General features: G+C 36.3%; 1 long non-coding RNA gene across 1 annotated transcript in view; it reads left to right on the forward strand.

The window, feature by feature from the left end:
- LOC135078815 (uncharacterized) overlaps nucleotides 1-22,435 on the forward strand; it is a 231,154-nt gene extending 208,719 nt beyond the window's left edge. Inside the window, exon 3 of the long non-coding RNA XR_010258673.1 lies at nucleotides 22,345-22,435. This is a non-coding gene — a long non-coding RNA (uncharacterized LOC135078815). The remainder of the gene's footprint in view (nucleotides 1-22,344) is intronic.
- Nucleotides 22,436-23,212: the final 777 nt, after the last annotated feature.

Genomic DNA, 23,212 nt, shown 5'->3' on the forward strand with positions numbered 1-23,212 from the left:
GATGTCGATGACTCGCAGGCTGTCAGTTGAGCTGTCAAATCACTTTGGAATTTTGGTCGATCTTGCGCAACCGCAATTTTATTGTTTTCGGGGATGTAATCCCCTTTTGTTTTAAATCGTGTGATGCGGAATGCATCCACGATAATTTCTTAATATAATTAAAAATATTCACACATGAGGTAGGTTCCCGTCGGAGAATTTATTTATTTTTTCGTGATTGATGGTTTTCGTATTCCAGTACGTGGTACCTATTTCATGTGATCGTTTCTTTCAGAGGTTTCCTAAACGTTATGTTGGACGAGGGCTGGGATGCTGAAAACTGCGAGTGAGGTTTAAATTAGCGAGCGGTTTTCGTGAGTATTTGTTTCCCATTGCGGTTTTTTTCATAACCTAATGCCACGTTCCACTTGTGATTCTGACACTAGTATTTTTCGTTTCAGATGCGGGATTTCATAGATTTCAAATTTTACAATATTTTGTAGTTTAAACAATTTCATAATTTCAAATTTCACATTTCATATTTTACATATTTTATCATCATCATCATCATGATGAATTGTTTCTCCTTTCTAAACTGCTGATCTCTTCGCATTTCCTCCTTGTCATCAAACCTCTGTCTCTGCAAGAGTGTGAACGCTTTCCTGCCGAGGATATGCAAGAGCTTCATCTGGCACTGTGCGCTTGAGGCCGTGGAGGATGCTGCTTGTAGCCTAAAAGTGTGCGAGACCCGTTGGACCCCGGAAGAAGAGAGGAACGTTCAGGGTAACGGCTTATAACCGCATGGCTTCCAAGGTACCCACTTTTTCCATCCTTCAAGTAGGAGTCTTTCCGACCTGACTTCGCGCAGTTATCTTAACTAGTAGAGTCTTTTAATATTTAGGCTGAGTTTTAAGAAATTTGTAGTGGCAATAATATTCACCAAACCGAACCTATTTAACGACCCTGAATCCCTTGAGATTGGCACTATTACAGTAGTTATTATAATATCGTAATTGTTAACTATATACGAGTATACGAGATAAAAATAAATTGTGTCAATTGAGAGGGAGCTGTTTTATTTACATTTTTTAATTTCACACAAGGAACGGTAACTTATATAAATTTCTGCAAGCCGGACAACCTCTTTTTTCCACGTGCAGACAATTCACCATCTTCTCTGTCTGCACCGGTGGCGGTTCAATTCCAGTCACCAAGCCGCCAGGAAAAAATCCTTTCTTGCATCTCCTATCACTATCATACTAAATTACGGCGGGACAAAGGGGATTCCCCTGCGAAATTGATGCGAATATTTCAGAACATGGTTTCAAAATCCCATTATGTAAAAGTGAATCCCTTTTGAAAGGATGTCGAAATTAGAAGCAGTCAAAAAGCAGGCACAATGATGGTGATTGTTTACCATTAGTGACCCACGTGATAATTTGATAATATAATATTGTTTGTATTAAGTTCAAAATCGATTGACATGCATAACGCCTAGAACTGCATGTTTTTTAAAAAAAATGTTACACAATGTGCATTAAGATTTTTAATAAAATTCCTGCTTGCATGAAAGAGCTTCCTTACACTAAGTTTTAAGTCGACATTTCGAAAATGGCTTATACAATTGACGAATACCTAAATAATCAATCTTTAATGTAATGTAATTTAATAGTATGAGATTTTTTTAATTATGAATATTTGTAATGCTAAAATTCAGCTAAAAGTCCAAAGCTCAATTAAACTTAAAACACCTATGTATGTACCACATTTATTACAAATAAAGATATTCTATTCTATTCTTAAAAAAACTATGCTAGGTTAGAGTGTTCGCGGCTGTATTTACCAAACTAAAAACCACTATTCCATATAATTTTATATATCATAAATAATAGGTCCACCTAAGCCTACCAAACTGAGAGGACCCATACGCATTAAACTACTGATGTATCGTTATTGTATCTAAATAGCATTGAAAGTAGAAAGCTCTAAAAGCTTTGCATATAAAGCCCTTATCTTCGATAAACGGGTGCTGACATTATTTGTCTAGGGTCATGTCGCCAGTTTGCGTCCACATCCTATTCTCGTAAGAACTATACAAATCACTCTTTAAAACAGAGGAAAATGAGTTGGAAATACATCCTTTCAAGTCTTCAAAGCTTTCGGTTTTGGTAGTCTGGAAGAAATATGTAGAGTTTCTGCAGGTATGCAGGTTTGGGGCAAATAAACTATTTAATTTTATCGTTAATGGTTATTTTTTGTTCCTTTATTTTAAAGAGTAATCCGTCGTTTGATATAGCCTAAGACCATTTTTGTACCAAATTATAAATAACTTGAAAAAATCAAACTGCCAAATGTGAGAACTGAAACCTACGACCTCAAGCTACTTAGACACTTTTGTACTACAGTACCTATCTCTGTGAATAAATACTCTTTGGACGCGAATAATGTGATGGACGCAAACAGGTGACATCACCCTATCTAACCCTCTGTTATTGCACCGGTCCAATAGGCCCGTCGCATAATTCGTTCTTATCGCAGGTATTTGTTTGCGAGGACCCGATCTAATATGTACAAAGGAATTACTTTCGTTTGTTTGTCCTGATATAATAAGGCCGTCTGACATTTTTGGAAAGGTTCGTTTGGTCGAGTAAATAAAATAAAATATTCAATGACCAATTCAAGTAAAAGCCTACGTAGTTGAAGTCTCATTTTTCTTCATAATACAGATTTAGTGCTAGTTCTTAGGCTATCTTCCAATCTAAAATTCAGTTTTTAATCCAAGCTGAAAAAAATTTTACTGTTCATTACTTTTCTGTTAAACAATAGTTCTTACACATAGTGACGAAACGGCCAAATCACATATTTTGACTCAAGATGTAGAGTTTGTGAAGTTACGGCTTGTAGAGCTAGAATATTTTACAAATGTTTCTGGTGGGAAACAATAATCTCACGTAAAAATTACAAGAAGAATACATTTATTATGAATGTAACCACAGTGACAAACGACCGAGCAGTCACTTATCTTAAAAAAATTATAATAAAAAAAACTTTTTTAAAAACAAGCTTTATCCTGAAATGCAGTTGTACTAAAACGAAAAAAATAATTGTATGCTAGGTTCAAAGAATTTCGAAAGCTTGTATCGCGCATGGAATTTATCCCCCTTTCTTCTGTTTGCGCTACAAGCTTTCGAAATTCTTAGAACCTAGCATACAATTATTTTTTTCGTTTTAGTACAACTGCATTTCAGGATAAAGCTTGTTTTTAAAAAAGTTTTTTTTATTATAATTTTATTTTACACTTTTTAGTTGTGACTATCTCAATATCTGGACCTGGTCATCATTTAGCATAAAAGTGCTCGGGAAGTCGAATCCAACGACCCCAAACTCGATAAGTTTCCGCCGTTTCGTTTAGGAGTTCCTATGGCCACCTCCTGACTCCATCATCAGACCAGCTCAATGGTACCATAATATTGCATTGTCATCGTACTTACATAAGTATACCAAATTTCAGCTCAATCGGTTGAGGAGAACTGGTCTTAAATTCAGTTGCAAGATTTGTCCCACACATACTAACAAGTGAAGTCAATATAAAGCTTGTAAAAAGCTTTCTCTCATTAATTAGGGCGAAAGAATCCCACTAATCCGGAACAATCATGCGTTTTGAATAAAATGTCCTCAAAGAAACGAGGGTTTAACGTTTAACTGTCATATTAAAAACGCTTCGGCCTCGGAAGTGGGACGCTTTTAAGCGACCAACCTTTTTGGATCAAATGTTACGTAACAGACTAACAGTGATATGTTATTGTAAGTTTGAAGCCAAAAAAACTCTTTCTCGAAATAGATCTGAAACTTGAAGGACAAACAAAACATACAGTTGAATTGAGAACCTACCCTTTTTTAAGTCGGAAAAGCTGAGCAATGCTGTCGATTGCTAATAAATTCTTAAGCAACTTATTTTTATTGCTCAAAAATCTTCAACCTTGTGTATTTTTTATCAATTCAAGGACGTGCCAGTGTGCAATTCAATCATTTGGGCCATCACCTTTTTACAATTTAATCCCGGGAATCCCCGCCGCAGACAGGTGGGATTACCCCGAATCCCGCGGATCCCGGGCTTGATTGACCCGCTCCACCCGCGGGAAGTAAGTCTCTTTTACGAGGCGGTCATAAAAAGAGGGGGGGGGGGGGCTAAACCTGGCTAAACTACGTGGATTCCGTATGAAGTCGGTGTAAGGAATACCGATATAACAAGGTGGTTTATGTTAAGGAAGAATAAAGTTTCGTATGATTAACGCCCGTATTCACAAACGATGCTTGCTTAAGTGAAGCAGCCAATCGAACGCACAGCGTTGAATAGAGCTCTGTGATTGGTTCGTGTTGCACCCTATGCGTCCACGCGCACTGTGAGACCTCATAGTAATGATTGTGAATACGGGCGTTAGATCAACATGGTAATACAGTAAAACTTGGTTAAGTGGGACCTGGATAAGTGAGAAACCTCCATAACTGGAACTCATGCTGAGGTCCCAACACTTTGGCACTGAATTACCTCTGTTAGTGGGACGAGGTAAGCCTCTATATCTGGGATTTGTTCTTTAGATTTATCATCATAGTTACCTCTATAACTGAGACAGCGAGTAAATTTTATATGCATAAACCTCTGTAACTGAGATAACATTGTTTGTTTACTCATTCTTATTCTACCCACAAATTCCACACGTAATTCCAAGTACGTAAGTACAAATTTTGAGCTTCAATTACCTTCAGTTTTAGTTTCGCTTTACTATCATACAGATGTTTATTTGAAAAATGCCAAAACGAAAGCTACAATCGTTATCATTACGTGAAAAACTGAAGTTAATATACGTTTATGAAAGTGGGAAGACACGCGAAGAAGTTTGTGCCGAATTTAATGATCGCACCTGTATAACTGAAATAACCTGTATTCTCACCTCTATTAATGGAACCCTCTGAAAATGAGACAGATATTTATTTATACCTGTATATCTGAGACACTGGGTAAGTGGAATACCTCTATAAGTAAAACGACATTGCATGTCCCTTGATGTCTCACTTAACCAGGTTTCACTGTATAGGTTAACTCAGTCAGTGCCTGAGGATGGGAGCGGCACGGGAGGGGTGACATTGACATATGACATGACAGAGCATACAAATCTGAAGTCTCGCTGACGTGACGTTTGACGTCAACCAACCGTGCCGTCGACAGCACTTAAAGTACATTTTTGTTCCAAAATATCACCTATTATTATAAGCCTACATAAAGTACTTGTAACCTTGATGTACCGTGGTCTGAACGCTATGTCATTTAAACTTATAAAATGATTTTTCCAGCGTGTTGAAGCCTTTTAAATGTAGAAAGTTCGGAGAAAAGATACTTTTATAACCGGCGTTCACATTAAAATAGAAAATTATTTTTTAATAAGCGTTCTTCAAAGGAAAGCGTTCATCTAATTTATTAATGTTAAGCTTTGCTTTCTGGCGCGAAAAGAGCTATTAACTTTTCATACTGGCGAATGATGTTCTTGGGAAAATTGGTTAAATAGCAATTATGCTCGTACCTACTCGTGCATTAAATAATACATTTTAGTTAGAACAACAAACCTGTAACTTGACGACATTAATTAGGTAATGTCATTCCTTCGTTCGTTTCGACAAATTAATCAATTATTATCATCATACAAAACCGTGTTCGTACAAAAACGTCTGGAGCTATTTTCTGAACTCTATTTATTTGCTGTCAATGTTTTTTCATAGTAAAAGTTGTGACTTATCGGAACTTCAAGGACTAAGGAAGTAGTCCATTTCCTTGAACAACCTTGTTTTTCTGGTATCGTTGCCAAAACAATTATATAAATACTATTATAAGCATTTAGGATCTTTGAATCCACAACAAATTAAATGTAAGAACTACTTGAAGATAACCATGTAGGTAGCAGTCGTTTATACATTTATTTATTTTATGTAAAATAGCACCCAGATAGTTAGCTATCCCCCGGAACTACTCAACCTTCACTGGTTGGGTTTTACTGTAGATCCTGGCTATTCAAGAGTTGCAGTGGTGGGAAAGTGTGGTGGGATAAGAACAAAATCAGGACACAGAAATAAGGGATGTCAATTCAAGTCCATAATTCAATGAAATTCAACCAATAATGGGCCTCAAATGCTTGAGTTTAATTCGAATTTGGAGTAGCCTTTCTAAATACGGGCCTTACTTGAAGTCCCTTAGAAATCAGGGCCCATCTAATTAAGACGTTTATCGCATGTCTGCGGCCGTTAGCTTTTTATTAACTGGGGGGAATTTATGGCGTCCGTAATAGGTCGGCTGGCGATTGAGGCGTGATGGCATGGATTGATTTTTTCATGGCGGAACTCAGTATTAAGAATGTTAGGGATTATTTACATTTTTCGATTCTGTAGCATACTCAATTTTCATACATTAACATTGTATTAATTTCATACTAGCTTTTGCGTCCGCGTGGAATTTTGTCTGTCATAAAAAAACTTTATCGCGCGCGTCACTATTCAAAAACCGGGATAAAAACTATCCTATGTCCTGTCCCGGTATTCAAACTATCTCTATGCTATCATTTCGTTCCGTGGTTTAGAGTTACTTTCTCATTTATAATATTAGTATAGATTTTCATACGTTGTTGTTCTGAATCTGAACATTGTTAATAATTATTAAACTCAAGTAAACTGACGAATACGTTGAGGAGGTCGTATTTCGTAGAATGAAACCATCTAATAACCTTTTGTGCCAGTATTGCGCTCTTTAACGGTACCTGTATTACACACATGAACTAGCGGTGACGCTCGTGTAGTTTCAACTTAGAAAGGTAATTATTTTTTCAAGGAGTAGTTGGTATGTAATAAGATAAAGACCTGTAGGTAGGTACATAAAGACAGTAACTGCATCAAATAAACCCTTTATCTCGAATAAGCAGCTTCAGCTCATAGTTCGGTTCTGATATGACACAATTCGTATACAAACGCTTGCACGACTCGCAAATACGTCTTGAATGCAAAGCTGACGTCATACCCCGCTGCATTGTTCAGAATTTCAGACAGCTGCCAAGTTTGGTCGTTTGCGTACTACAAATCCTGTTGAGGTTGCAGGTTCGAATTCCGCTAGGGACAAATAAAAAAATAATGAGATAATGGTTTTTGTTTAGTATAACCACAATTAGTTAGTAAGGTAGAACATTGCACTCCCTAAATATACCTTCTAAATCTTACCAAATATAAAACTTGTACCTCATAAATCATCCATTTCAAGATATCAATCGCCATCGTAATCTGGCAAGCGGTTTAACAAATGGACTCAATGAAGCAATCGCTCCGAGTCGTCAGTCCTAATGTGGATCAATCGCGTTGCTAAGCCTGTTTGCTGGAGCCTTAAAGTCCTGTGGGATAATAAAATCGCAGACATACACGCATAATCAAATCGAAGAATCCAGGCCTTTTCAAGGCGAGAGTGAATAGGCACCAGTTTCCAGTATAAATTAAAGTACTCTGTGATAGGCACTTACAGGGCAGATATGTACCATCCTAGACTGCATTCCACTTAACATCAGGTGCAATTGTGGTCAAATACCTGCCTTGTATATGCATTAAAAAAATACTAAGCTTATCTACTAACCTACCTTTTTGTATGAAGAATCTGATGAAAACCAATTTTTCAGCATTTTTCGTGTTTTGTAAAGGAACGATAAATCTAAACTGTAAAACCATTTTATGTGAAGATTATGGCTAATCTGCACCACTTGAACCGTAACTATGATGATAACTGGCGTTTTTTGTATGGATTTTGACAGATTTTTGACGTTTGTATAGTTAAAGTAAGATGATGCAACCCATAACCCAATGCTTTAGACATTTTATGCTTTGATTGATTGAGAAGTTGAGTATTTAGGTACCTAATATAGTTTTCAGTGTTAAGTAAATTTATGGGCCTATTGGGCGTTTGTTATAATTACTCAATTACCGGCAGCATTCATGAGAGTTGTACGACCAAGCATTGCCTACAATCAAATCGAATCTCGACATTACACGCTGGAAACAACTTAATGTCATCATATACTCTCTTCTAACAGAGCAAAATTAAAATAAGCAGTCGCTATCATTCGTAGCGAGGGTTTCACTAGATAACATTATCCTCAGACGCAGAAGACGATCTCATGCATGCAACTTGAATATACGCGAGCATTAGACAAAGCGAGTGAGTCTCCTTTGAAATTATAATAATGCGATATTGCATTTCCTTACCAACGGCGCTTAGAGGGGGTTAGCTCTTCATGTTGCTGTATCTATAGTAATGTATGACGGTAGTACAAGCTAAGCAAGCACTGTGTCTTATGTAGTCGTAATAGATCAGATTTTGGAACGATCTTTTTGACGTGTTGTCGACTGTATTAAATTGGTATTTAAATGCAAAATAGCTAAGAACATAGGTATTTTGTTTTGTAACATTTTTAATTATTTTCTAAAAACAGCAATAAACAAATTGGACTAATATGACTAATAGAGGATGTGTGGAAACTAAAATAATAATTTAACTGGAGTCCACTTTGACCACCCAGGTCATCTTATCCATAAGTGATCAAAGTACATCAAATTGTCGTTTGGAGTCCACTTTGAGCACATGGGTGATCAAAGTGGAATACCCACAAATGTCAAGGAGTCTTGTGTTCGTTTGTGTTGTTTCAATAGCAAACCTATGTTATATGTATTCTTTTTTAAGCCAACTTAAATGGTTAAAAAGTCCCAGAAATTAATACGTCACCAAGTGTTGATAAAATATAATGCACCAGCCATTGATATAGGTATATTTACTACGCACTAGATTTCGCGATCCGAACACTCGCTCTGTTCAACTGAACTGCACTGCAATCCGTGTACCTTACTTTAGTGCCAGTTTATTTCTTTTGTTCATGTAAGCGATCTAGCGCTGCATGTTTTATGTTTGATTACACGACAGAACTAATGCAGCAGCTGCAGCTAACTTTATTTATTTATACTTCAATGCCAAATTAACATTAGGCGAACTTAACTTTAGTTTCTATTCTTTCAAAATTGAGCAAGAATTTTGCTTACGATAGCTTCTCTATCCTTTGTTACCTTATTCGCTTGATACAAGCAGGTAGCTCAAGTGCCTACAGTGCAATTAGATTATAAACAAAATAATTTAAGCATGATCCCTATGAATATTTATAAGTCTGAGTTCTTCGCTGCCATAACAAATTAATTAACGTCAACACCGTCGAAAGTTTAGTGATGTTCCGTTGTTCGTTCGCAAATTAACTTCGTGTTTTAAGTTTTGGAAGTGGAATTTGTTACCCATTCATAAAACTGGTTCATAATTAGTTGAAATGAGTTCCACTGTATTCTTCTTGAAGCCTCAGTTGTGCGAAGGCATATTGCTTTCGCCAGCGAAGAGTATGTAGATAATGAAATTCGAAAAATATCTTAACAGAATAATTTTCTTTACGGTATCAATATAACTCGGTCTCGTTTATTTTCATGAGGACTACTTATTAGAGACTTGATAGTCTAATACTGGTGGTGCATGACTTATGGAAAATTGTGTCAGTTTTTCAAATACAAACTTCGATTTAGTAATTGATGCTTATATGAACATGTTAGTAAGTAATATCTCAGTTCCACACAACTTGCCTAGTAACACCACAGGATATAAAACTACACATTTGTTGTAAGTAGCCTTCGTTATAACTGACATTAGTACTATGTTTAGCTCGATAAAACAATATCTTTCGTACTACGAACTCTCTGGTCCCAACACTAGGGCTCAATATCGCTATCGACTCAGCGGCGACACTCCAAATATCCGCGGTGAATGGCGAGCGCCAGGTTTTGCTTTTCTAATTCCAAATAAGCCTGCCGAACTTATTCAATGAAATTTGAAATGGAAATGTATAAGAGCAAATTAAGTTACACACTGAATTTCAATTTATTGGGTTTAATTTTTAATCCATCTCTGGCTCTCTGCAGGTCGGATCCGATATTAAAGGAATATTTTAAGGCTGAGTTGCACCACCTAACTTTAGAAAGAAAGAAAGAAAGAAACATTTATTACAATGGACATCACACAAATACAGGCAATTACATAGACATGACAGTGGCACACAATAATGGAAGAAGAAAAAATAAAAACAAGAGTAAACTGAGCAGTGCCACCCATTCCCCAACAAGATGCCCACTGCAACGGGACCCCACTCAGCATATGCCGTGTGACGGTGTGTCCACGGTGACGAAGGCCACGGCGCTGGTTTTCAGTGTGCCCCATGCCGAGTGAGGGGGTCACTTTGACGGTAACTATGACGATAACCGGTGTTTTTTGTATGGAGTTAGACAGATTTTTGATGTTTGTCAAAGTTAAAGTAAGATGGTGCAGCCTAGCCTAAAAGTATCGACAGCTTTATCAAATAATTCGTTCAATTATTGGTAACTGAAAAAAAAAAGAGTTACATGTTCCTTCATCACTCGAGCTTAGACTCATTTAGGAATACACTTATGCACTTCTTTATTAAAAGGACCAGCATAATGCTTTAGTTGTATTATATAATATATTTGAAATAAAGAAATAACATTCTTTTTTCATAATTTTTTAACGGTTTGACCTAATAATACTCAGCCCAAAACTGTTCGCAGTCTATCACTAGGATAATGCATTTTCTCTATTTTCCTTAATAAAACCTAATAAATTGTGGGCATTGGCGCTTAATGGCTCGTGTCCTAAGGAGCGGGTTATAAACCGTGCTGTATATCGATATTGATCATATCGTAATCCGGGACCCTTTATTCTATAGCCCGTTGGACCCCGTAAGGGCCCCATAAAAAGTTACGTCGCCCTCAAACTTTTGCAACGGCACTCACAAATCATTATGAGAAGTACCCTCGTAACTAAAGTTTTGCATAATTTTGAATCATTATTTATAAATAAGTACTAGATTACGACATTACTGAGTCATAATTTTTAGATACAACTAGTTTATCGCTCTACTCTTTTCTTTCATGGGATAGTTAATTATAATTATCTTTGAGACGCATTGTGGCAGAGTTTAGACACACCTTTGTCCAAGTTCGCTGCGTTGAATTCGACAATTCCATTATCAAACCTTTTGTTTCAATCTAATTTAAAGAATAAGTTTTTGAATTTAAAATCTTTCGTCCTTTTCCCATTCTGCTCGGATGGTTATGGGTTCAACAAAGATCTTACAAAAAACGTTGAAGTCAAATCGTATCAAAGTCGTTTATTTGATATGGACAAGAATTTCACAAAGTTCGTATTATAGCTCTTATGCATTTGACTGCAAACTTACTTTTTATGCTGTATCTAAACGATATTAGGTTAGTTACTTCACTGCTTTTTGGTAAAGCTATTAGAACTAATTTTAGAAAACAATTGAAAAGATTTTTTTTAATGTGCTAGTAAATTAAATGACTTGCAATGATACTAATTTTGGAATTAATCTAAGTGCTGTCAACGTCCCCATTCTGTGATTCTGTGGGCTATAACAGACCCTCTGGTCAAAATAGTGAGTTTCACTCGATAGGGTTTCATGAGACAGTTAACGCAAATGTATGTAGGGCCCGTGCTATTCTGGCGGCCCTTCAACTGAATTTACTAGAGGAGACATATTGTAATAGTTTTCCAAAGGCATTATGGTATTCTTTTCTGCAGACGCAATGGAAATTGATAAAGTTAATTGCAATAAAATTGGCAGCCTGAAAATGTAAACCGTCTGTTATTTGTTATTTGTGGCCAATAGGGATGTTTCCTGGGTAAAAAAGCAAGAGTTTGAATTTGAATTGAGTTATCAAAAAATGCTCGACAAGTATTGTTCACTTTTTCAAAATAATGAAAATTAAAGAGATAAAGCGCGCCAAAGTTCAGAAGAGGACCGTGACGTCAAGGAGGGCTTAAAAGTGTAGCTCTTTGTGACGCCACGCGGAACTTCAACGAATCATAATTTCGTAATTACTTGTTTAATTGACAAATGAAAAATATGTGTCCAATATTTTTTGATAATTTAACTGACGGACTAAAAGATTTTTTAGGAAAATAGCATCTGCTATTATTTTGTACGAATGTAAAAGTTATTCAGTAAGTTATCCGCTAAGAAAGGGTTTTCCAATTTCACCCCATAAGGGATGAGACGGAAGTTCAAGGTTATATGCGTGCGGAGCCGCGGGAAAAAGCCACACAACATCAGAGCCACATTGCAAAAATCTTCACGTGTAAAGGCTCTTACTTAGAAGTGGCCATGTCTGCAGTATTTATGTGTGTGTAATTCCCGCCAGCCACTCAGCCACCCAGCAATCGCCGCTGAGCCATTAAACGACCGCCATTTTTACCCAGCGGTGTGTGATACATTTTTCACTTAGCGTCTTTATCAAAGAAAGTGTATACGAGTCTATTAGTCTTGCCTGCCAAGTGCCAACGTAGTCGCAGTAGTAGAGAGCGCTATTTTTTTTCTTTCAAAGTACTGCACAACAAACACAGCAATATAATTACGCGCGAGCGATAAGGATGGGTAGCTTGGGGTCATTGGACGAAATTCTACGTGCTCGGCGACCAGACTTTTAAACAATGAGCCCAACCAAGTTTACCGACATATCAAAAGATTGTACAGTCAATACCCGAAATGTCCAAAAAGACGACACAACCTTATTCAATTGTAACAACGACGTGTTGCTAACTTTTTGACTATTTTGGACCACATGAACTACATAATATTTGACCCTGCTGTACAGACGACACTAGAGGCTAGGCATTTTGACATGTCTGTAGTTGTGAATTAGATGATATGGCACCGAAATTGTTTGACTGTGTCTGATATGCCGTCGACTGTTCATATTACAATGAGTCTGAAATACGACGAGCTGGGAACAAAACGGAAATATTTTATCTCACAAAATTCTTACATAATTCACTCGTATTTTTTCATGGCAAAATCCACGCAATCGCAGCGGCATATGACCTGCAGAGGTCCTGGCCCATTAATCAGTGAGGGTGAACTTGTACAGGCGGCACATCGAGCTGAACACTGGGCTACTTTATGTCGTTGTGATAGATGCTATTTTGAAACGAAAATGTAAAGTCTAATGTTCTAGAGTTGGCAGATCAAATGACCCAATTGTATGGAGAATTTTTTTCGGTATTTTGGGATTTTGGTTAGGATAAACAATAAAAGTAAATTAAAAACAACCAATATTATTGTTTCAAGGTCAAGTGCGGTAATATGAAGTTGTTTGGAGTCTTCCGGCGACTTGGCCCTTTTTTGTTTGATAGGCCTTTTAACTCAAAGGTGACTGACTGACATAGTGATCTATCAACGCACAGCCCAAACTACTGGACGGATCGGGCTGAAATTTGACATGCAGGCAGATGTTATGACGTAGCTTAGGCATCTGCTAAGAAAGGGTTTTACGAAACTCCACCCCTAAGGGGGTAAAACGGCATCCACGGGTACGAATCGCGGGCGGCCGCTAGTTTTTAAATATGGGATGGGAGATTTTGTATTTTGTCTGGAGTCGGGAGAACAAATACAAAAAATCGGGAGAATCCCGACCATCTGGCAACCCTATATGCCGTCGATTGTACGAAGGAACGCCTTCGTTCGGCATCTGCATGTACTCGTACTGTCGTTGGCGTATTCGGGTTATTAATGGAGGTTCCGACCGCATTGCTGATTCAGTTGTCTGTTCTATGTAAACTGACTTGACAGAATAAAATCCACAGACCAATTTAGAAGACGTTGCAGGATTCTGTTGAGACGTCGAAGGGAAATCATGGGTTTAATGCTTTAATTTATTGTTTAGTACACTTCGTTGTACGAAATATCTGGTGTTATTTTGTGTTCTGAATTGAGTGCTTTAGGTTACTTATTTAGCTCAATATCTTCAAGGAGATGGAAGGAAACTTACCTACTATTTTATTTGTCATTTCGAATGCATGTCTTTGTCTATTGCATTTATTCAGTAGGTACTTAGGCTCTTTCCATTTTCGTGAGTTGACCTCAACGTCTTCACTAGTGACTGCATAAAAAATGACATTAAATGTATGACGGATTGTACAGCGACCCTAGCGGATACTTTTAAGAACTAAAATCTTCATAAACTTTTTTGACGCGCTCACTAGTGGCGACGGTTATGTAAACTCACACTAAGCCCTCAGGGCGCTTATACACATCCCAAATACAGCTTGCACTACCACCACTTTGGGACAACATAAATGGGCTGGTGCCTGGTATCTTTACTTTTATCCCACGATTAGAGGCACCAAATGGGAATAAACACAACTCTGAAGTTATCTATTTGATTGTGATTGATTCTTTGCTATATCGTGCCCCAAGGTATATTCAGTCATTCTTGTTCGTAGAACATCCAAACTTGTTAGTGTTTTTTTGATTTGGTTTCTTCTTCAGTAGCAATGTTTATCAGTAGCTGAGATTATTGTTTTTGTCCAATAATGACGAAAATTGATATTAATATGAGTATTTTGGTTTGCAACCAACTATCGTTACGGCAAACTAGCTTATTAGTATAAAGATGTTAGAAACTCTATGATACAACTTTTCTAAAATATTACTTTTAACTTCGTAACTCGCTTCTAACTTTGAGTCAAACTATTAAAGCTAGCATTTTCTTCAAAACTACTTAATTGGTTCTGGATATCTGCAAATAAACTTCACAGTTGATTAGCACTTAGAAACTCTATTAAGGATTAATAAGCATTTATTTTAATACCTAACCGAGTAGCGTGAGATGTCAATTTAAGATATTTTTACCTAACTTTGACCGTAACAATTTTAACGATAACCGGTGTTTTTTGTATGAAGTTTGACAGATTTTTGACGTTTGTTACATTTAAAATAAGATGGTGCAACACAGCCTTAGAAATGTGTAGTCAGATGTTCTCCCGACTGTACATTGAAGTTACGTGAAGTATGCGCTAGGGATGCCGACGCAGGAGTTCCATCCTACTCGCATGAGTTATCACCTGTCTCGCGCACGTTATTAAACCCTGTTGTTTAGGGTGAATTTCCTTTGGCAAAATGAAAAATTGCTCAGCAAGTTGTACGATCTGAAAGTTTTGAAGATCTTTTTGAACGGTGTGATAGCATTTTCTATTTGAAATAATTTGACTAGGCTGTCAAGTAGGGCTACCGTATTACCTACCAATTAATGAATATTATTTATGAGATAGGTTACATTAATTAAATAGCGACCCGCCCCTGCTTCGCACAAGTACAATGTTTTGTACTTAAAAACCATCCTCTTGAATCACTCTATCTATTTAAAAAAACGCATCAAAATCCGTTACGCAGTTTTAAAGATTTAGGCATACATACATACAGGAAAGTGACTATATTTTATATATTTGTATATTACTACTATTTAATGATTCTAAACGAACTTTAATCCCCTATTTCAATCCTTCAAGTTTTTATTTGCGATTTGCGAACATAAACCTATTCTACTAAGACTCATCAAAGTTGAAAGCCTGAAAACAACAAACTAACAAATAAACTAATAGAGTAAATCTTGTTACATTACAGATGATGGCTCAAATTATCAAAGTAACTTCAACATTTAATTAAATTCCTAAGTCGACTCGTTGAAGCACACTAATACACACTTTCTGTCCTTTCAGTTAATGTTTTAAAGGCAATCAAATAATCGCCTCTGGAGATTATACCTGAGTTCGTACCTAAGAGGTCTATGTGGGCGTAAGCCTATTACGGAGGGTAGTTAATCAGATTAAATATGATCGCCATAACCTTCAAAGCCTGGAAAATGCCACGTCATAATCGCTTTAGTACAAGCTATTCTTTGTGTAGTTATTTTTCCAACTTTTAAATTACGGTAATGCCAAGATATTAAATGTCGCCTTGTTGTTGACTTAGTGATTAATAGCGTTATTTAAATGGAGATATTGTCATAAAGTGGATATTTTTGTTCTTTTCCATTTTAATTTTCGTAATAACAATAACAGATTACGAGTATGTAAAGAGAACTATCATGTTAACGTAGCAACTGCTCTATCAACCTCAGTATTAATTGGTACTTTATTTATTTCACATTTACAGATACCTAATTATATTACAATAAAACGGTACTCAAAACGGAACCCTATTTTGTTTGTGACTGAACTCAAACTTAAACAATATGTGCACCAATATTTGAAGTTTTGAACCAATCACTTTTTGTTTTAGAGGCAAACAACACATTACCTACTGTGCATAACTAAAGCTAGATTTATAAAATTTCAGCACCTGCATCGTATAAAATTCGTTAGGTTACCTTAGACTCAAGTAATTAGTTTCATCTAGATTCTAGAGACTCCAAAAATAGAGTACAAACTTAAATACAACCAGACTTAAAATGAAAATCTCAAGAAGGTGACTTCTTATGAACCGCGTCACGTCCACGCTATGAAATAACGTAGAAATATTATTTTAAATTAACTCGGAAATTTTTCATGGTACCCCGGGAACGGTCTAATATATTTGAAGAAGTTTTCTTGAAATATTATTTTATTGCTCGCATTTTTCTCTTTGGATTTTCGCTTTGTATTAAATAAATAAGCAATAATAAGCTTTTCTCGTAATAAACACAATTCTTAGAACTGAAATACACAGTTCCTTCTCCAAGAAGTAAGTAATCTTTCTTACATCTGAAACTGTACTTTATTTAGTATTACATGGAAACTTGGTGACCACTGGACGGAACGCGTAGTGTGGGCAGGTCCCCCACTAGGTGGAATGAGGATCTGGTGAAGGTTGCGGGAAGTACCTGAATGCGGGCAGCGCAGGACCGATCATTATGGAAATCCTCGGGGGAGGCCTTTGTCCAGCAGTGGACGTCATTTGGCTGAAACGAACGAAACTTCGAACTTCAGATTTTTGATATGCCTATGCTGATACGTCACCTAATAGTAGGCAGAAAAGTTATTGAAGCATCACTTGTCTTTTTTAAAGAGCCCTAGCTAGCTTCTTTCTTTTTCTTTTTATTGTACCTATACCATATTATACAATTATTTTATCGCCTAATCTATACAAAAGGATTTCAAAGGATCTTTGATGGTATTTACCGAAAGGGTTAATTAAATTAATTAAAAATCCCGCGCGGGATAGAATTCGAATTAAAAAAGAAGGTATACTTACGCTATGAGCTTACTAGATGGTTAATGAATAAATGCATAAAATGTCCCTATATTGAATAAGATTGCCTTCATATGAAATTAATAATCATTCTGTTGATATCTAATGAATTACATTGTTGGCTGGGCATATCTATTTAAGTAATTGCCTTTTTCATTACCTGATGTTACTTTCTGACCCATTTTTTCTATTCAGTTGATTTGCTTTTGTCTGCTAGTTCACACGAAGTTTTTATAAGAAAAATAGTTCAATTACAAAAAGCATGTTTTGTGGTCAATTAAGGCTAATAGACAGTGCCTAGGTAGTAGTGACAGGACGCGATTCTATTAAAAAAGTTTGAATTAAGTATACGACGAAATAAAAGTAATGGTTGGTTGGTATGGCTTATTCGGTTTAGGACAGATTCTGTTTAGGACAGATTCGGTTTACGACAGATTCTCTTTATGACAGATTCGTTTTAAGACAGAAATACAATTGAGTACATAAATTCAAAAGACAGATTATTTAAAAAAAAGTTTATTTAGCTAACTAGTTTTGAACAAAAAAAAAGTTAAAATATTAATTGCACTTATACTTTGCACAATAGTTTGAAATATTTTTTCAAATCGGTCCAGTAGCTTCGAAGCTTATTCAATGCAAACAAATAAATCTTTCCTCTTTATAATATAAGTGTAGATGTAGATTATAATATAATCCTACTTCCTACTAATATTATAAAGGCGAAAGTTTATATGTCTGGATGTCATGATTGTCTGGATGTTTGCTACTCTTTCACGCAAAAACTACTGAACGGATTTTGTGACAAATGAATTTCAATAAATAAATAAGACGTCTAAAAAGCGCCATCTATCGTCATTGGTTAAAATCTACAGCAAAATCAAAATAAAAAATATTTAATTCAATTTAGACCACAGGTGGCACTTATGAACGTCAAAATATCTACACAAATATTATAAAGAGGAAAACTTTGTTTGGTTGTAATGAATAGGCTCAAAAACTACTGGACCGTTATTAAAAATTCTTTCACCATTCGAAAGCTACATTATTCACGAGTAACATAGGCTAAATATTATTTTGGAAAAAAAATAGGGTTCCGTAAAATATGTAGTACACGCGCGCGAAGCCGCGGGCGGAAAGCAAGTAGTAAATAAAAAAAAGCGCTGGACAAACTACTGTTTTTGACATTCGTAAATATTCATGCCGTGAAACGCCATCTATCAACATGAAACGATATGGGTAAAACGAGGTCCACGTACGAAGTCGCGGGCGGCCGCTAGTTACATAATATCACATCATAATACATATTTCAGTCACACGTTTTAAATTAAAATAAAAAACATTTTCAAAATATTCAGTTTGTGCTCTCGTCGTATACACGACGCTATTAATGGAATACTCGGCAACTCATAAGCAGTCATACGACTAAAATAAATGCACAATAGGTACCAGAGTAACATATTATATAGAAAGAAGTTTTCCATAATTTTATATTACATAGTAGGGGGAATTGGTTAACTCTATTCATGAGACGTTGCGTTGGTTAAAAAAACATTTTATTCTTGACTGTACAAAATCCGTCATAAAACGAATCTGTCATAAAGAGAATCTGTCGTAAACCTAATCTGTCCTAAACAGAATCTGTCCTTAACCGAATAAAGGGGGTTGGTGGCTATTATGCTAGTACGGTTAGTACGCTTAACGTAATAGTTAACTTGTAGAGCCATAAATTGACTATGAAATGATCTAGTACATTTTCATCTTAGGCTGAGTTGTACCACATAACTTTGACCCTAAATATAACCGGTGGTTTTTGTATGGAGTTTGACAGATTTTTGACGTTTGTCTGAGTTAAAAGTAAGATGACGCAACCCAGCCAAAGTAGTAGTTTTCTCAAAGTGTACCTTCATAGGTATCGGTTATCAAGAGTAGTAAAAGAACCTTTTTCTCATCGCTTAGTGTCCAATTCCCCGAAAAAGGTGTGTGCGTGCATGCTATACAAGCATACAAATAAATGCTTTTAACCAAGTATACCAAAGTCCCGCGTTTGTAATATAAATAGCGCCATTTTCATCCGAATCGACGAGAGCGTACATTATCGAGCCATTGACAAATGTACCGGTTCGTGACATAAAAAACCCGGGTCCGAATGACCCCGGTCATCCGGAAAATGACCCAACCCTTCAATGAACGGGGGATTTTTGGGGACTCGCCGTCTGTATTATATTTTAGAGATCCGTTTTAGAATGTTAATTTTATAAAGCATCTTGAACTTATTCAGATAAAAACATCAGATTATAAAGATTACTCATTAAGTAAGTTTTTAATGGAAATATTGACATCTTTATAGATTAAAGGTTTCAAATTAGATTCCCCGTAGGCAGCTTCATTATCTTTTCCAGACTCGAATCCAACCAAACAAAAGGATGATGTTCTATTTCATTATTTAACGAGGCCTGTCGTTTTTGCAATTCGATTACCCTTTGACGTCAATGGTGAGTGACAGGACCATACCATAGTGACGTCATCTTGTGACTGAAAAGATTTCGAATCCCGTACCGTCCGACTTCATTCGAAATATTCCCATCTCTAGCTGATATTGTTTGTATATGGTGGGTCATGGGTGGGTAAATAAACGTGAAAACAAGGTCGATGCAGCCATAAAATTGCATTGTACCTATAATTAACCACATATTCGAGGCCGTATGAAATATAAACAAAATGCCCATACTAAAACAACGTCGAAACACATGCTGAACCCTGGCATTTTGTACGTAAATATTTGTTTGTGGACATAAGCCACATTTTCTATGTAATGAAACGTTGTTTCCACAAAACAAATACATTCTGTATGAGTGTTTCGTTATATTGATTTACGTACCTTTTGTTGGACGGTTTGTCGTATTTTTCCGCCAACAGCTGGCTTTGACAACATTTCGCTTTCGCTTCGCAAACGCTTTGGTGAGTGGTAAGCAATTGAGGAAAATTCTTTCCAATAACGGTCAATGCCAATAAAAACGAGCAACTTGTAAATATTATAAGGTAAATATCAAACAGATTGTCGACTGTCTAACGTTACTCTTATCTCATTTGTTTATTATAAAATATCGTTAGCATTTTTGTATGAAAATATGTAGAAAGAGAGAAAGAAATGGTAGAATAGAAATGCATAATTTATTTTCCTGTATGATTAAAGGATGTTTTATGTTACTTAGATAATATAAAAGCCCTGAAAGCGTCGCAAAAAATAACTGTACAAACTACATCCATAAACGACGAGGAAGTACAGCAATTCCGCAAGTTGTTCCTCATATCGTTATGATAAAAAATCGACGATATCACCCAAAACACCCACGTGGGACCCATGCTGTATGGTTCTTACACGATACACGACCTGTACAGTCCGCATCAGAAATAACAGACAAGTAGGTACGGCTAATGCCCCGAATACGTTCGGTCTTTTCAGCCAAATGACGTCCACTCCTGGATAACGGCCACCCCTGAGGATTTCCATAACAACCGGTCCTGCGCTGCCCGCATCAGGTTCATCCCGGGACCTTCACCAGATCGTTGGTACACCTTGGTGGGGATCCTGCTGCCCATACGTTTTCCGGCAATTCCGGCCCGTTGTCGCCACTCGATAACTTTTCTATTCACATGTATGCCCCGGATACACATGGGACAGATGTCCCGTGCTACTCAGTTTCTACGTGTTGCAGCAACGCTACCAAACTGCTCCGAACTGTCCTTCAGTGACATGGGACCCGTGACATGTTTCGTGTTGACGCTCAAAAAATTGTCCTCGGAAACATTACGTAGTTGGTCAGCAAAATGTTGCTTTATTTATTCGGTAGTTTAAATCAATTCTTGAGGTTAGATAGTATAATAAAGAATTTGATTTGCAATATCATTGTAAAAGTCAATTAAATTAATGTTGACAGCATATTTTCAAATCTCATAAATAGAGACTCTATTTATTGGAGCAGACTGTACACGATACACGGCGTGTATTTTGTCTTGGAATGTACGAAATGGTCTAACATTTTTCAAAGTGAATAGAGTACATACAAAGTAGGCACGTTTTGTGCTTATTTGGCGCTCGTAAATAATCTATTTGCCGAAAATAGGGCCTTTTACCTGGCTGCCTTGAAAGGACTACGCCGTTATTTGTATTGAAGAAATATCTGTGTTTAATCTTCATTAATCTACTTCATATCCATAAATTTCCCCAGAAAAATATTATAAAACGAATCGATATTTAATCACATCGTAATCGTCTTTAATTTCAATTATTTTAATCTTTCAAAATTTTAATTTCGAAATAAATATTGAAGAGAAATTCACTCGTAGGTTCTCATAATCGTTTATTAAAATTACGCTTAAGTTAAATATTTAACTTTAGATAAGTATTACTGAGTTCAAAAGGATTTTTTGTATTTTATCGTTGAACGTTTAATCTTATCGAGAATGTTGTATAATGACCGACTAGAATTAACTCGTTAGTGAAAACTGGCCAATATTTAAATTGTTAGCGGTTAAGTGTCCGTTAATTCAGTTACATTTTCGAATGTGGTTAACAGTTAACTAAAATATATTATTTGTTTGAACCTTCTCTATCAAATAGATGAAAATATAAAAGTTATTGAATGACGTGTCTAATATTTAAGCATTTACCTGTCAAGAAACTAGACACAGTAAAAATTTATTAAGTATTTGGGTCGGTCACTACGGCATTTAATGCTTTAAGAGCCGATTTTTGTTTAAAATCTTGTGTAAACCTTCAAGTACCAGCGAATCGAGACACAATAGGAATCAATTGTTACCGCGCTTTCATGCGACCACTTAAGAGTTTCACGTGATAGTCGAATAATCTGTCGTTTTTTTTATGTATTTTCTGCCCTATGGCAATCTGTTCGAAAACAATAAGCCACTTGTTTGGCTGGAGCTACAAGTCCTGAGTTTTATGTTGTCTTCGAGAGCCAATCAATTGCTGATCTTTTTCCAGCAAACTCTTCCTGGCTCAGTCTACAAATCTTTGGGCGAGACTGGGAATGCCTTGTCTTTTCAGTCGATTGTACTGTAGTCTACCTTCTCCACTTAAGGCCTGTGCGAGTTCGTTTAAGTTCGTCTAGTTTATTAATTTATTATTTGTTTGTTACAGATCATGAACTCAACGGCAAGCCGGTCTACAAGCGTGCAGTGAAGAGAATGGGACATTTCCACCGGGCTCCTTCCTTATCCTCTCCTCAGCCCAAGGTTCGTATCTTTAGTAATTTATTTTGTTATTCTAGTGGTTTACTATTTTATTTTAGAAAATACGTTATCAGTTTCCCAAGTAACATTTTACTCCATTTAAGAGTTCACATTTAGTTCCAATGTGTACTTAAAGCATTAGTACAGTTCACTCGTGATGTATAAGCTGTATTATTGCAATTAATTACACCTATACCTGTCTAAGGGACTTATAGGAGTGTAGACTAGTGTAGAGTTATACTTTTATACGATTGTTGGTGTTATAATACTCTAACAACTATCCTTTAGTCAGCCATCTGACTAAGAGCATTATAGGAGGGTAGAGATACGGCAACCGCTGTTTAACGGCCTACTTGTACGATGTTATAGAGCTAGCATTTTAATAGAACACACGTGGTCATTTATAAAGCCAAAGGCTGTTATGTTTACTTGTTTTAGACTGTTATACAGCTAGTAGCTGTAGTAGGACTTGTTTGTGATAATTAAAATAACCTTTTTTTACTATCTGTACAAAAGTGTTTCAATGGTTCGCATGTACACTGTAGGCTGTTAAAAGGACTATATGTGTTGTCCATTAACATCAATAGCAGTTTATTTGTCCACAAGTACTACTCTTATTTGCTTTAAGCTGAACACGAATGTGAATGTGATATTCTATTACACATTTCCCCAAGCCTGTTTTTAGTTGTTCATGGTGGTTCTGTACATGATGCAGAGGAAAATATTATGCCTGAACCTGAAATTTCCCTTCAAAATATACCAGATATCAGAGTGTG

This window comes from Ostrinia nubilalis, chromosome 15 (genome assembly GCF_963855985.1).
Source record: "Ostrinia nubilalis chromosome 15, ilOstNubi1.1, whole genome shotgun sequence".
Classification (NCBI taxonomy): Eukaryota; Metazoa; Arthropoda; class Insecta; order Lepidoptera; family Crambidae; genus Ostrinia; species Ostrinia nubilalis.